Source organism: Ursus arctos, unplaced genomic scaffold, assembly GCF_023065955.2.
Source record: "Ursus arctos isolate Adak ecotype North America unplaced genomic scaffold, UrsArc2.0 scaffold_30, whole genome shotgun sequence".
Lineage (NCBI taxonomy): Eukaryota > Metazoa > Chordata > Mammalia > Carnivora > Ursidae > Ursus > Ursus arctos.
This window is the reverse complement of record NW_026622986.1, coordinates 6,229,515-6,242,570: the sequence shown is the minus strand read 5'-3', so window position 1 is coordinate 6,242,570 and position 13,056 is coordinate 6,229,515. Positions and strand designations below refer to the sequence as shown.

Here is a 13,056-nt window from a genome sequence, read left to right as displayed (position 1 = left end):
AAATGAGTAACTGAATAGAGAGAAACCTAACGAAAACACTAGTGTTTGGCTTCCTGAAGGGAGGGAGTTTGGACATGAGAGGGTGTGAATTATAGGGAAGGCTGATAATAAAATGGGGAGTCTGCAGGAAGGAGCCTTGGAAGGTTTTGAAGGTAAATTCCAATTAGAAGATAAAAGAAAAAGAAATCTATTGCTAAAACAAGGTTGTGTGAGGATATTTGCAGCTGGGAACATGATTAGAATGCAGAGGTGATAATAAAACACAAGTGGGGAAGGGAAACTTTAAAGAACTAAATGAATAAAGAAGTAAGGTAAAATATTTTAAATCATGTTTAATGAGCTTGAGATAGAACAAGCCAAAAAGCAGAACTGAAATGTGCTGAGAAAAAGTGAAAAAGAACCCAAATACACCTCTTCCCTATAATGAGGTGGGGGGATGGGAAGAGATGCAAGGATCCTTCTTCATAAAGGGCGGCAGGGAGGGGAAGTCTAGGCAGGAGGCAGAAAGGAACCGGGGGCTCCCCCTCCTGCATTGTCCCCCTTCCCTGATATAGCTGCTTTTCTGGGTTGGTTATATACATCTAAGTGCCTTGAGTCATTTTTACCCGCAGTCCCCCTGCATCCTGACTCATGTCATTGTGCACTGGGCTGTAGCGGGCAGGCCAGCGTGCAGATTCATAGTCTGACACGCTGTTGATTGATCACCTCCTCATTTGGTACTTAATCATACACTGCAGCATATGCCACTTCTTTTTTAAGGTGAGCGTGTTTCTTTTCACCGGCCAGATTGAAAGCACTGTGAGGACAAGGACTATCTTCTCCTTGCTTTTCTCACGGCCCCCCATCAATTGCTATAAGCATAGAGAGCAGGCAAGAGATACATGCAGGATGGAGAACTCTGCCCCCTAGCTGTTGCAGTTTCTAAAAGGTCTTCAGGATAAAGACCATTGAGATGTGGGGGCCATCTCTAGTAATTCTGCAGTCCTAGGATTAATCCCAGTGTTCTTGCATGTCCAGGGACTGAAGAGCAGTCAATCTGCTTCCCATTTTTGCACCAAAGCAGCACTTGAGTGGTTGCTGTCTTTCCAAGTGATAGAGAGACTGAGAAGCTGCCTCGTTTACTTCCTTCTAATTGCCTAGTACGGTCAGTTGTGCCTCAATATTAATGGAGTCCCACTGCTAGAGGAACGGGGGATGGGGGGCTTGGAGGCTGGTTATGCAACCCATGTCTCTGCACCCAGACTCCTGGGCCATACTCACTGTTTTGGATTCAATGGGGATTTTTCACCTAGCAATTTTTAAAAAAAGTGTATGAGAACAGCCAAACATCTATGTGGCTGGACTCTATAGCAATGCCTGGCTGCTTACATATGTGATGTCCAAAAGACATTCAAAAGAATGTTTTGGTTTTTTTTTTTTGTTTGTTTGTTTGTTTGTTTTTGAAACTAGCAGTTCTTCTTCATTATGACTGGGGTTAGCTGTCCCTCACTGATCACCATTCACTCCAGGTTGACATCTTGGCCTTAGCTCTGAATATTGTGTTCTTAGATTTTTGCTTTCCTAATTCTTGAGTCTTACTCAATGTTCCCTAATATTTGATATGAGGCCCTCTCAAGCCCTTCATTACCTCAGTGCGCCTTCAAAGTGTCTCTGGGCCTGCTGCCATTGCTGCATTTGTGGCAATTGTTGGTGTAGATGTTATGGTTTCTCTTTATGCGGCTCCATTCCCTGTCTTGAATCTTACTCTCTCATTCTTTTCAATTCTGGATCCCTCTAACCATAGCAGAGACTCAAGTGATTGCCAGGACAATGGTGGGGACTGTCACAGAGAGGGAGGAAGGAGGTTTGTCTTAATTTGGGCTGAACTTAGAAGGATGGATAGGATTCAGAGAGGTGGAAAAGAAGGGAATACAAAAGCACTCTTTAAGATTGTGGGCAGACCAGAGAGACTGCGCAGTGAGGAGACTGGAAAACTGCCAGTGTTTGGGCTGTGGATGAGGAACTGCTGGCTGAGGAGTTTGGCTCTTCTCCCGTCACTATGACGGCCTGATGAAGACGAGCTGGGGACTGGGGTGATGAATGCTTTGTTTAGGAAGAAGATGAAAGTGAATTGATGTAGACCTTGCTTCTTTAAATCCAACACCACACTGGCAAAATGTTCACAAATTACCTATTTCAGAGGTGATTTTTCTGGTGCACATTCAGAGCTGACATGAAAAATTTGCCAAGACAAACTTTGCTTGCTTTTACTCAATGATTGAAACATCGAGTCTTGAAAATTTCAACTGATCATTTTCTCTAGGATATTTTACAAATATTTCTCTATTAATATTTGAACTGTGTGTATGCATGTGTTCCTGAATGTCCACTGGGATAGTCATTCTAAGATGCTCCTAAATGATCCCTGTCTTATGAATTCGTGCCGTTTTGTGATTCTGTCCACTTGAGTGTGGGCTAGATGCAGTAACTAACTTCTGACATATAGAGTCTGGTTAAAGTGATGGTATAGAACTTCCTAGATTAGGGTACAAAAAGACTGTGACATCCATGTGGGTGTCCTCTCTCACATTCTTCCTCTTGGAACCTTGGCCCTAGAAGCCAGTTACTACATTGTGACACATCTTATGGAGAGGCCACATCGCAAGGAATCTATGTTGTCAGTCAAAAGTTAGTGAGGACTTTTAAATAAAAACAGTGAAAATAAATCATAAAAAAAAAAAAAAGGTAAGTGAGGACTTGAAGCCTGCCAATAGCCAGGTGAATAAGCGTGGAAGGAGAGCATTCCGTTTGAGCCTTGAGATGACTACAGCCCCAGCCAAGACCTGGACTGTAGCCTTGTGACAGACCCTAAGTCAGAAAACCCAGTGAAGCTGTGCCCAGATTTCTGACCCAAAGCAATGGTGAGGCAATAAATACTTGCTCCTTTAAGCCACAAAGTTTTAGATAATTTGTAATACAACAATACATACATTAATCATGAGCTTGTGGGGTAAAGTTATGGTATGCCCTTGTGGTAGGATATAGGTCAGTCATGGAAATGACAAAGTAGAAGACTATTTAATAACATGGGAAAATATTCACAACATGCTCTAATTTGTTAATAGCAGATTGGATTGTTACTAAATAACTTGTACTATGTAGTCCGAGATATATATGAAAAACACTGGGCTTAGTTTCACCAACACATGTGTACAATATGGATGATGGAATTTATGACTGGTATGTTTGCTACTTTACAAATTTCCTACAATGAATGTACATTAATTGTAGAATGAGAAGGGAAAAACCTCATACTCTTAAACTGCACACATATGGCAGACCTCAAACTTAGTCCTACTAGCATTGTCCTTGAAGGTATGAGGACATTTGGGAGTGGATTTCTAATTAGCTGGAGGCAAACTGATAGCTAGCACTGTTTTAAACTCAAGTTCAACATTGCAAATGAGCAGTTTGTTTAAAATAAACATCCATTATTTATGAAAATCAAGCAATGTCTTCTGGCATAGGTGACATTCAGCACATCAGAAATGTCCTTGATGCTCTGGTTGTGCTGGTCATTGTCACAAGATTCCAGGCACCTGCACTGGCACTTTGCTAGAAAGTATATGTAGCTGAAGAGGAGGGCACTCAGACCACAGCTGGCCAGCCAGCAAGAAATAGAGGAGGTCTGTGAAGACTAAGAGTTCAGGAGATGTTTTTGAAACTGCTTCTTGCGCTCAATAGAAACTTAAGATTTCCTCTCTATGATTCCCATGCTAGTTTTCTCCCAAGTTGTCCCTTGTAGTTCAAGACAAAATCTGTGCTCCATAATTAAATAGCTGCCACAGCAAAGGGAAATGGCTTTAGTGGTTTGCTCCTAATCATGGTTTTAAATTCCTATAGGACCCATTCAACTTTGTGGAAGACCTATTGGATTTTGGAAACAGACATTATGGTGATTTGGCTCAAACAGAAAGACAGCCTTTTTTTTTTTTTCCTGACAGTTCTAGAATTTTCTTCAGTTTTGTGTCAGTATTATTCATGGTTGACTTTAGTTTCTCTGAAATACCAATGTGGAGCTCACTCAAGCAGCAGAAGACACAGCTTGGGTTAGTACCTGCAGGGGAGGATAGCAGAGGGAGTTCAGGCTCTGATATCAGGTGGTGGAGTTTAGGTACCTTTGTGACCTTCCAGATCTCAGTTTCCCTCATCTGCATCAAGAGTACTTGTTTCATAGGAGTGCTAGGAAGAGAAATTGAGGTGATGCTCTTAGAACCATGTCTGCTATGAAGTATGTGTTCAATAAATATACTTTAGAGACTTAAACTACTTTGAAGACTTATCAATAAATTCTTAGTAGAGCCCTTCCTGAAAAAGGACTTGGTTTTAATGAGCAGATTTAATCAATGGGAAATATTTTGTAGAAATGGAGGATTTAACAAATTCTCAGATTATCAAATGGTGATGTCAATTTATCAAATGATAAATTGATAGAGTCGAAAGGAAAAGTGCAGGGAGAATAATGCAGACTTGCTGGATATTGGGTAAAGCTCAAATTCCATGGTCCTTTAGGAAATGGGAAGTTAGGCTCATTACCATGGATCAGGGAGGTTTCTAAAATTCCCAGGAAGCTTCAGAGGAGGGAATGGCTATAAATGTACCTGACCCCAGGCGACCCTGGCCCAGGAAGTTTCAATAGCCTTCCAGTTGGATCAGGCCAAAGGGTCAATTTTTTTTCTTTTTAAGAGAATGAGAAAGGCAGTAATGTGGGAACTGGTTAGGAGAGCCTGTGGTCACTGCCACTCTGAACTCTTCCGGAAAGAGAGAACAGAACATTTGAATCATTTGATGAGGGTTGTAAGTTTCAGAATTTAAACTAGTTTCTGCATCTGGGAACCCATGTAGACGATCCGGGAGGTAAGAGAAAGAGGTCAAGAAGATAGATGGAAAGATGGACTAACTCTTTGGAGGTTGTGCAGTCTAGTGTGTTACTGTTTGGATCTATCCTCCCTTTGTATTCTTGTGAGTCTTTCCAATTTTCTTCTAAGAGTCTTTGTATAAGTTTAGGGTTGGGGCATGTCCTTACTAACGGACCAAAGGACAACAACAACAGCACTACATGCCTACTTTGCACCACGTGCCTCAAGTATATCATCTCAATTGATCTTCGCAGTGCCCGTGTAAGGAAAAGACTAGAATACTCATTTTACAGATGAGGAATCTGAGGCTCAAAGAAAGTAAACAATTTGTTTTAAGTCATACAGCTCAGACATGGTAGGTTGAAGTTCAGGCACAAATGTACTGGAGAACAATGTCTATACACTTTTCTTTACTTATTCCAGGATCTCAGAGGTTGGAAAGGGAATAGTTTATGCCAGAGGAATTCACTTGTCCAAAAAGTGCTAAGAATTTGTTTTGTTGAGCTCCTTTCTAAAGCCTGGTCTGTTCACAGAGGGCTCTAGTCATAGTTAACTGGGTGCTATCCTCCTTCATGGAGAGTGATTAGAACGACTCTTCAAAACCACCTGCAATGTAAGTGACTGTAGGGATGGGACCTTGAAGTGGTTTGTGGTTGTCAGTAAACACAATAAGTACAACAGTGAAGCTCGCTAGTAGGGAGGGATGAAAGAGCTTCTGAAACACAGCTTCGGAGAGTCAGGAAGGCCTATGAAGGCAGGACAACTTAGTTTCCTTGGGGGTTTCATCAATCCGCTCCCAACTATAGGTTTCAGATGTATGTTCATATATACTTTTGAAGAAGTTCAACTGGTTTATTTGCCAACGGATGCCCCAATCTACAAATGGACCAATTTCCATTTGAAGTTGAAAGAGTTATGTAGACATTGCCATGATTTAGTCCATTCATTACGTGGGCAGAGGCTGTCTAAGTCAAATTAGGTATTTAGTTTTCTTCTCCATTTCATTTCTATCTTTAGTTTCCTTCCAAAGATGTGTAACCAAAAAGTTAAAAGAAAGAAAGAAAGGAAGTAAGAAAGAAAGATCGATCTCTTCTCTATGTATATTTTATCAACACAGCCTCAGCTTGAGATCCCTTGGGAAAAGCCTTTCAAGACAGGCAGAATGATGTCCTTCCTGCCACGACATAATTTTCCAGCTGCCAGGGGAAAACTACATATTGTACCCTAAAGAACAACCAAGAGAGACGAGATAATCACTCCCTAAGGACACTTGCTTCAGCTTCCCTCAAAAAGGCTGTAGAAACAATCTTGAAGTTACTATTAACTCTACATTTTAAAAGAGACAAAATGGATTCCTGTCCTTACTTATTGGAATGGCCGTAGTGAGTTTCACAGGCGGGTCTCCATTTTTATTTAACAAATGATAGCACAACTGGTCTAAGGCATGGGAATAGCGAGATTGGGGCAGATCACATCTGGGCGAAGATTAATCTTAATGGGAAGAAAAGTCTGTGGAGGGATTCAAATTTCTTTCTTGGTCTTTCTCCCAAGATGTTCCTGCAAAGTGCCCAAATCCTGTGATGTCTACAGCAGTATGTGTGAAAACCACATGTTTTGATGCAATACAACTCTACACAATTCTTTTCTGGAAGCTTATAAGAAACACGTGCAACTTTCTTAGAAGCACCCCCACTGAGAGCGAGGGCAGCCTGAAGAGTCTTCTTTTGCATTTGCTCAGACCTCAGAGTGCTGTGGACCAGCAGCGACCCAATCCCTCCAGTACCCGCCAGGTGAAAAGTCAAATTTCCTCTTTTCTTTTTTCTTTTCTTTTCTTTCTTTCTTTTTCTTTTTCTTTTTTCTTTTTTCTTTTATTTTCTCTCTTCCTCTCCTCTCCTCTCCTCTCCTCTCCTCTCCTCTCCTCTCCTCTCCCCTCCCCTCCCCTCCCCTCCCCTCCCCTCCCCTCTCCTCTCCTCTCCTCTCCTCTTCTTTCCTTTCCCTTTTCCTTTCCTTTTCCAGAAGCACACAGGTACACATCCTAAGGGGCTTTGCAAACTGGCCTGGAGCGGCCCCGCGCCTCATGCCTCCCTTCATGAAACACTCCTTGGAGGACTCACAATCGAGCTGTGGCCGCCTCTCACAAAGCCTTCCATCATCCCCACCAGGGCTTCTGCTAAAACCCCAGAAGTGGTTAGCACTATTTTTATCAAGAGCAAATAGAAAATAATAATTTCCTCAGGATACACATCCTCTCAGCACAGGAAAAAAAAAAAGTTCTCGTTTTGACAGAAAAAAGAAAGGTATGAACAGTCGGTTGAGAGCTCGCTGCGTTTTTTTCACATTATCTACTCTCCTCCTCCAACCGCAGCATGGGGAGATTCTGGGCTCGCGAGGGGTCCCTCGAGGGCCTTCAGTCCTCTCCCGTGGCTTGCATTCGGGCGGATAGGACTCCATCTCTTTTCTAAGCCTGCCCAGAGTGGAGCCGGCCTGGTACAGCCCTGCCTGTCAGGAAACCCTTCCCGGGCCCTATGCAAGCCCCGGCTGCCCTCTGGGGCCCCCTTCTCCTGATGCGTCCTCAGGGAGGGGGCGCACATCCCCACCATGGCCCCAGTGTCAACAAACTTGACTCAGAGCCAATCACTTCCCTTTGCCAGACCCAACATGGCACATTTCTTCCTTTCACGTGTCCTTTTGGGTCCTGCGTTCTCAGCGGTGTTTTGGGCTTGGCCCCCTGCCCCGTGGTGTTCTCTCTCTCCTGAAGGAGAGCCCTCCCTGGGCTCCCCCATGCTGGGAGTCTCAGGTTTCTATTTCAGCTCCAGAAATAGCTCAGTTCACTCAGGGTCGCCATGAGATTTTTTGACTAGCTCCTACAAATAATGCTGGCTAAAAGTATTTCTCAATTTTGTGTACCCGTGGGAAATTAACCGCACATTCCCCCCCAGAAGGTGATACACACGGAAGGCCTGAATCCATTTGCTGGTCTAAATTGTGGCTCGGTGTTTGAAGGTGAGGAACAGTTATGGTAGAGTTAACTTCAGATTAAAAAAAAAAAAATCATCACTAGCTTCTCATCTTGTTTTGGTGATATTAATATGAGAAACATAATCTATTATCCTGAAATATTAGAATTTGACGTAAATGGGTCCCCATATAGATTGAGGAGTCCAGTCAAACAGAAGGAAAGAAACCAAATAATTGCTAATGAGTCTTGCGAATGTCCATGGAACTCTTCGTACTTTTTGATGGCGGTGAAAGCCCAATGGTTATCCACTGTTTACAGAGCTATTCTGGAGATGTGCTGGGCCCTTTATCCAGTTCTGAAATAGATCTGGCCATTCCCAGCTCTGGAGTTCATATTCTATGAAATTTGGTTCTGCATGTGCTGAACAACTGCTTGGCATTAACTTCTCATGTTTGAAATATAAATCACTGCCATGTCAAATAGACCTTTTAGGCATAATGTCAAGTTTTGGCTCTTGGTTGTCTACCCCCACTCTAGAAATGAACCAGTGAGACCATTCCAGATTTTCCAAGCATCTTAAATTAAGGAAATTCCAGCTCACCACGTGAAATCCTTTTTGCAGAGAAAAGGAAATATGGCCCAAGCTGGTGACTTATTTTGATAAACAGCTTGTAAATTCTGGGGAAAAAAATCAGGAAGATCATGGTTGTACATAAAAGTGGCAACTGACTGATGAGTCAAGAGTACACTCAAAATATTATTTTTGAAGGTTTAACTTATAAAGGTTGCTTACATGTTGTTGTTTTAAAAAATAAATAGTAGTTACATTTTTAGAACATTTACTTTCATGGCATAAACAAGGTAAGATGTTATCTCATTAATTTTTAGAAATGGGATCTGGTCGGGTAGGCAGTTTATCACCACTTACAAACGAATAAAAGCAAAAGGAGTTTCAGAGTCTCTCTGAGGTCACAAATGATAGTGGTGGGATGATGAATTCACACCCACACAGAAGTGAGGGGACTAACATCCTACTCCTTTTCTGAAATATATTACCCAGAAGCCCGCCGATGGACCAAAGGCACGTGAGAGCTTTCTGATGTCTTTTGTTTCCCGCCGCTAGGGGGTAAAGTTACTCATCCAAGAAGATAAAATCACAGAATATAAAGACTGAATGAATTTTGGAGAGCCTTTAAGCCAGTTCTCTCCTTTCTATCGATAAAGGCAAATTAGGCCTCCGTGAGATTATCCCACATCAGGCACGCATGCTTAACTCATGCCTATAACATGAGACTTCTGGCTCTTCCGTGACATCAACTGAAGGCAAGAGGGAACACACTTTCATTTATGGAGTCATAAAGCAAATTCAAAGTCCATTTAGGCCAGGAGGGCTCTTTTCTTCATATACTCGACACTTCTGGTGTCTATTTGGGGGCTTACTGTTAAAAGTGTTCATAGACTGTCCGTAAGGTACCATAGGTTTCTTTTGGTAAATCAAAAGTAGTTTTTATGTTATATGTGGGGGCAGGTCTCATCTACTAGCATAAAACACTATCATAAACTTCCAATCCCCCCCCCACCCCAAAGGCATTCCATTTTGCACGTTGTCGGCAACTGCTTCCAAGGAACACGCACCATGTGAAAAAGTAATTACTGCCTTGCCTAAGGAATGAAGCTGATTCTATCAGCAAGCCTAGGCTTCTGCAGATAACAAGGGAGCAAAGCCAGGGCTTACTAAGAATACTGCAGGGTTTTTCACCTTTTGAAAATTCATTCTTTTCTAATGATTAGGTATGGAAAAAAGTGAGTTAAGGACTGCTTGACAGTCTGCTCAATAGAAGCTCTGTAATCTCACCTCCCTTGTCTTCTTTGATATAGAACCAGCCATCTGTATCGACGGCTTCTCTCCCTCTTTAATAAGTTGTAAATTGAGCAACATAATTCTTCCCATGTCTCAGACTAGTCAGCCAAAATACTGTGTTCAGAAATTGGCTGGCTGTATGTTATAACTTGTCTGTCATCACTTTCTTTCATTACGGTCCTGTGGTTGGTTTTTGTAGACTTTCAGGACCTGTTCCCTAGCGGTTCACTTAATGTGGGTGTATGCTCTGTGTTCTTGGTGCTTGCGTTAGACCGAAATGCCACGTTCCACAACTGCATCCAGATGCTCACCGAGCACGTGAAAGGGTCAGTGTGGGGGTTTGCCAAGTCTGCTTCTGTAGGACTTCGCTCTTCACAATTGATAAGATTGATCACATGTATCAACTTTTGTCTGCCGTGTTGTCATTGCGCAGAAATGGCCCCTTCTTGAGTCCTGTAGTTCACTCTCCTTTTACTTCTGAATGTATCTGAAAGGAACACTTATAAGGTCCAGGGAGAGAAAGGATTTTCCTTTTGATTATCCTCCTTTGGAGCTTTTCAGAAATGGACTCTCTGCCAGTGGATGTATGTAGAAAGGGAGGGTGCTTCCGTGCTAACTGGAAGATGGGAATAGGCACTTGCTAAAATTCTTCCGAAATTCAGATTTGCTGAAACGGCACCAACAGTTCAACATAGGTGAGCCAAGGGAAGCTTGATTAATGTAAGTGGAAGGTTTTTGTTTTGTTGTTATTACTATTATTGGTTTTACCTGAAACTGTAGCAGCGTTCTTCATTCTTTTTTAAGACTTTATTAATTTATTTGAGAGAGAGAGTGAGAGAGAGTGAGGACAAGCATCGGGGAGAGGTAGAAGCAGGCTCACCGTTGAGCAGGGAGCCTAGCGCAGGGCTCAATCCCAGGATCCTGGGACCATGACCTGAGCCAAAGGCAGATGCTTAACCGACTGTGCCACCCAGGCGCCCCGCTTCATTGGTTTTGTTTCAGTCGGGACAGTCATATGGGCTAAGGGTTTTAGTTTTGGAGCAAGAGCAGAGCAGTGCTGTTTGTCTGGTGTGTGGGAAATCAACTTGTATCATGACGCATGTTGCAGCTGCTTCTGTGGGGGCTGCATGAGACGGGTGCGGCCTTTCCTGAAGGAAGTAGGCCCCACTGGGTGATTCAAGGCAACGGTAAGATGTGCCCGATCTACGGACCATCTCCCCATACACTGATGATTATCTACAGCCAGCAAAAACAGGTAATCATCACATCTCCTGGTTGGGGTGATAAACAACTCATGCGTCGACTGGTAGAGCATATCTGTGGGCTCACAGTTCAAGTCAACCGTGCAGGGAGGAGGGAAATGGAGGAAATACAGTTTCATTTCCTAGATCTGAATTAAGGTGGGAACTGGGGAGAACATCTATAAAAATAGCACCGTGCAAACTTCCGAAAGATGGGGCCATGCCCATTTAACAGTTTGAGTCCTAAACACTTTCTGGTTATTGTACAAGGAGTAAAAATTCCTCAGGGATAAATCAGAGCTCTAGAATTTTTGATGATCTCTGCATATGTCAGAGAACAACAGCCATTCGATATCAGGCCAATTTAAGAAAGCCATGTGACATCTACTTGCCTGAACACCAAAGACACTGGCAACTGGATGAGAAGAAAAGATCCAAATGTTCTTTCTCAGACAATCATTAGTTCATTGACTTGATCACTGTCAGCCAACCTCAGCATAATTACAAGACAATTTGGAGCATATCAAAGACTCAGAGTATCACCATGGAGATTTTCTCCAAGGCTTCATAAACACAATGATTTTTTTTTTTAAGATTTTATTTATTTATTTGACAGAGATAGAGACAGCCAGCGAGAGAGGGAACACAAGCAGGGGGAGTGGGAGAGGAAGAAGCAGGCTCCCAGCAGAGGAGCCTGATGTGGGGCTCGATCCCATAACGCCGGGGTCACGCCCTGAGCCGAAGGCAGATGCTTAACAGCTGTGCCACCCAGGCGCCCCCATAAACACAATGATTAATAAAGCAATTTCAAGGGACTATAACCTTGGGCTGTGGTTCACGGGAATGGGACTTAGTAACATTAAATACCAAAATGATTTATATATGTACGTGGGGTCTTATAAAAAGACGTGGGGGGCTGCTTAGCCACTAGAGAAGACCTAAGATTTCCTTGTTTTCCTGTATGTATGTGGCCTTGTGTCAAGTGTAGAACTGTGGGCCAGCCCTCACCATTCTGGGTCCAGTTTTCTGATCTGTCGAATGGCGCCACCAAGGTCGGCCCTACCTTCCTCCCGAGGCTTGTGAAAGCAGTATCTGCATCCTTGCCTGTGCCTTTCAGAAAGTCCGATAATGGTAGAGAAGTGAGTGTCTGAGTGTTAAAGTGAATTACCAGGGAGGCTTCCATGTGTAGCCCTGTAGGCAGAGCTGCCACTTACTGTCCCATGCGTCCCCACTCTTCCCTCAACTCACAGCCCACAGAGTGCCCCACGTCCACTGAGCCGTTGCCAGCCCTACAGTGAGCAAGCCTATCAAATGCAAACATCCGGAGGTTTTCGACTCTCAAGTGTCTTACAGAAAATAGAGCCAGGAGCTCCATCTGGCACTCCATTTGTTAAATGTCCCATTGATGTCAAATACCAGAAAATGTGGCTGTTTAAAATCCCAGGGAATAAGATTTCCACTCAGCAGCTTTCTAATGGACACGCACCGCACTCTGTGAAGCAAAAGCCGTCCCCTGCGTGGTCTGGTCACAGGCCCTTGCACACCAGCTCTCGGGGCCTCCGCGGTGAGGGCCACAGACTCGGGGCTGAGGAAGAAGCCTGCTGAGCTTCAGTGGCGTATGGATATGCTGGGTGCCGACAGAGGGCAGTGTTGCATATCTGCAAAAGCCACACTCGGGCAACCTAAGGAGACCACCAAAGCGCTTCACCTGCGGCCTCCCTCCTCACTCCCGCACCAGTCTAACAGCAAACACGAGCAATCAAAGCAGCTGGCCCACGCAAACCCGGACTTCTGGTCAAAGCTCGTTATTGCTTCATCGCCACTTTTATGTTGCAAGGGGCTGCCTAATAATTTTCAGTCGTTCCTCCCCAGTCCTTTCCTGCAGAAGGCCACATGCATTAGCCTCACAGTGCAGAAGACAGACCCGGGGAGGTGAACTGGCTGGCTGGAGTCACTGAGTCCAGAACCAGACAGGGCTAGAGAGAAAACACGGGGTTGTTGCAGTCCATGCTGGGGAGTTCTCAAAATGGCCCCGTGCTGCCTTTGAATGAAAACCGTCGACAGCTTTCATTTACTCTTGATGAATTAGGATGGTCG

The 13,056-nt window shown here is 43.7% G+C and overlaps 1 long non-coding RNA gene across 1 annotated transcript in view; it reads left to right on the top strand.

The window, feature by feature from the left end:
- Positions 1–11,322, top strand: part of LOC130542199 (uncharacterized) — a 29,774-nt gene extending 18,452 nt beyond the window's left edge. The window contains exon 2 of the long non-coding RNA XR_008956574.1: positions 6,450–11,322. This is a non-coding gene — a long non-coding RNA (uncharacterized LOC130542199). The remainder of the gene's footprint in view (positions 1–6,449) is intronic.
- The last annotated feature ends 1,734 nt before the right edge of the window (positions 11,323–13,056 follow it).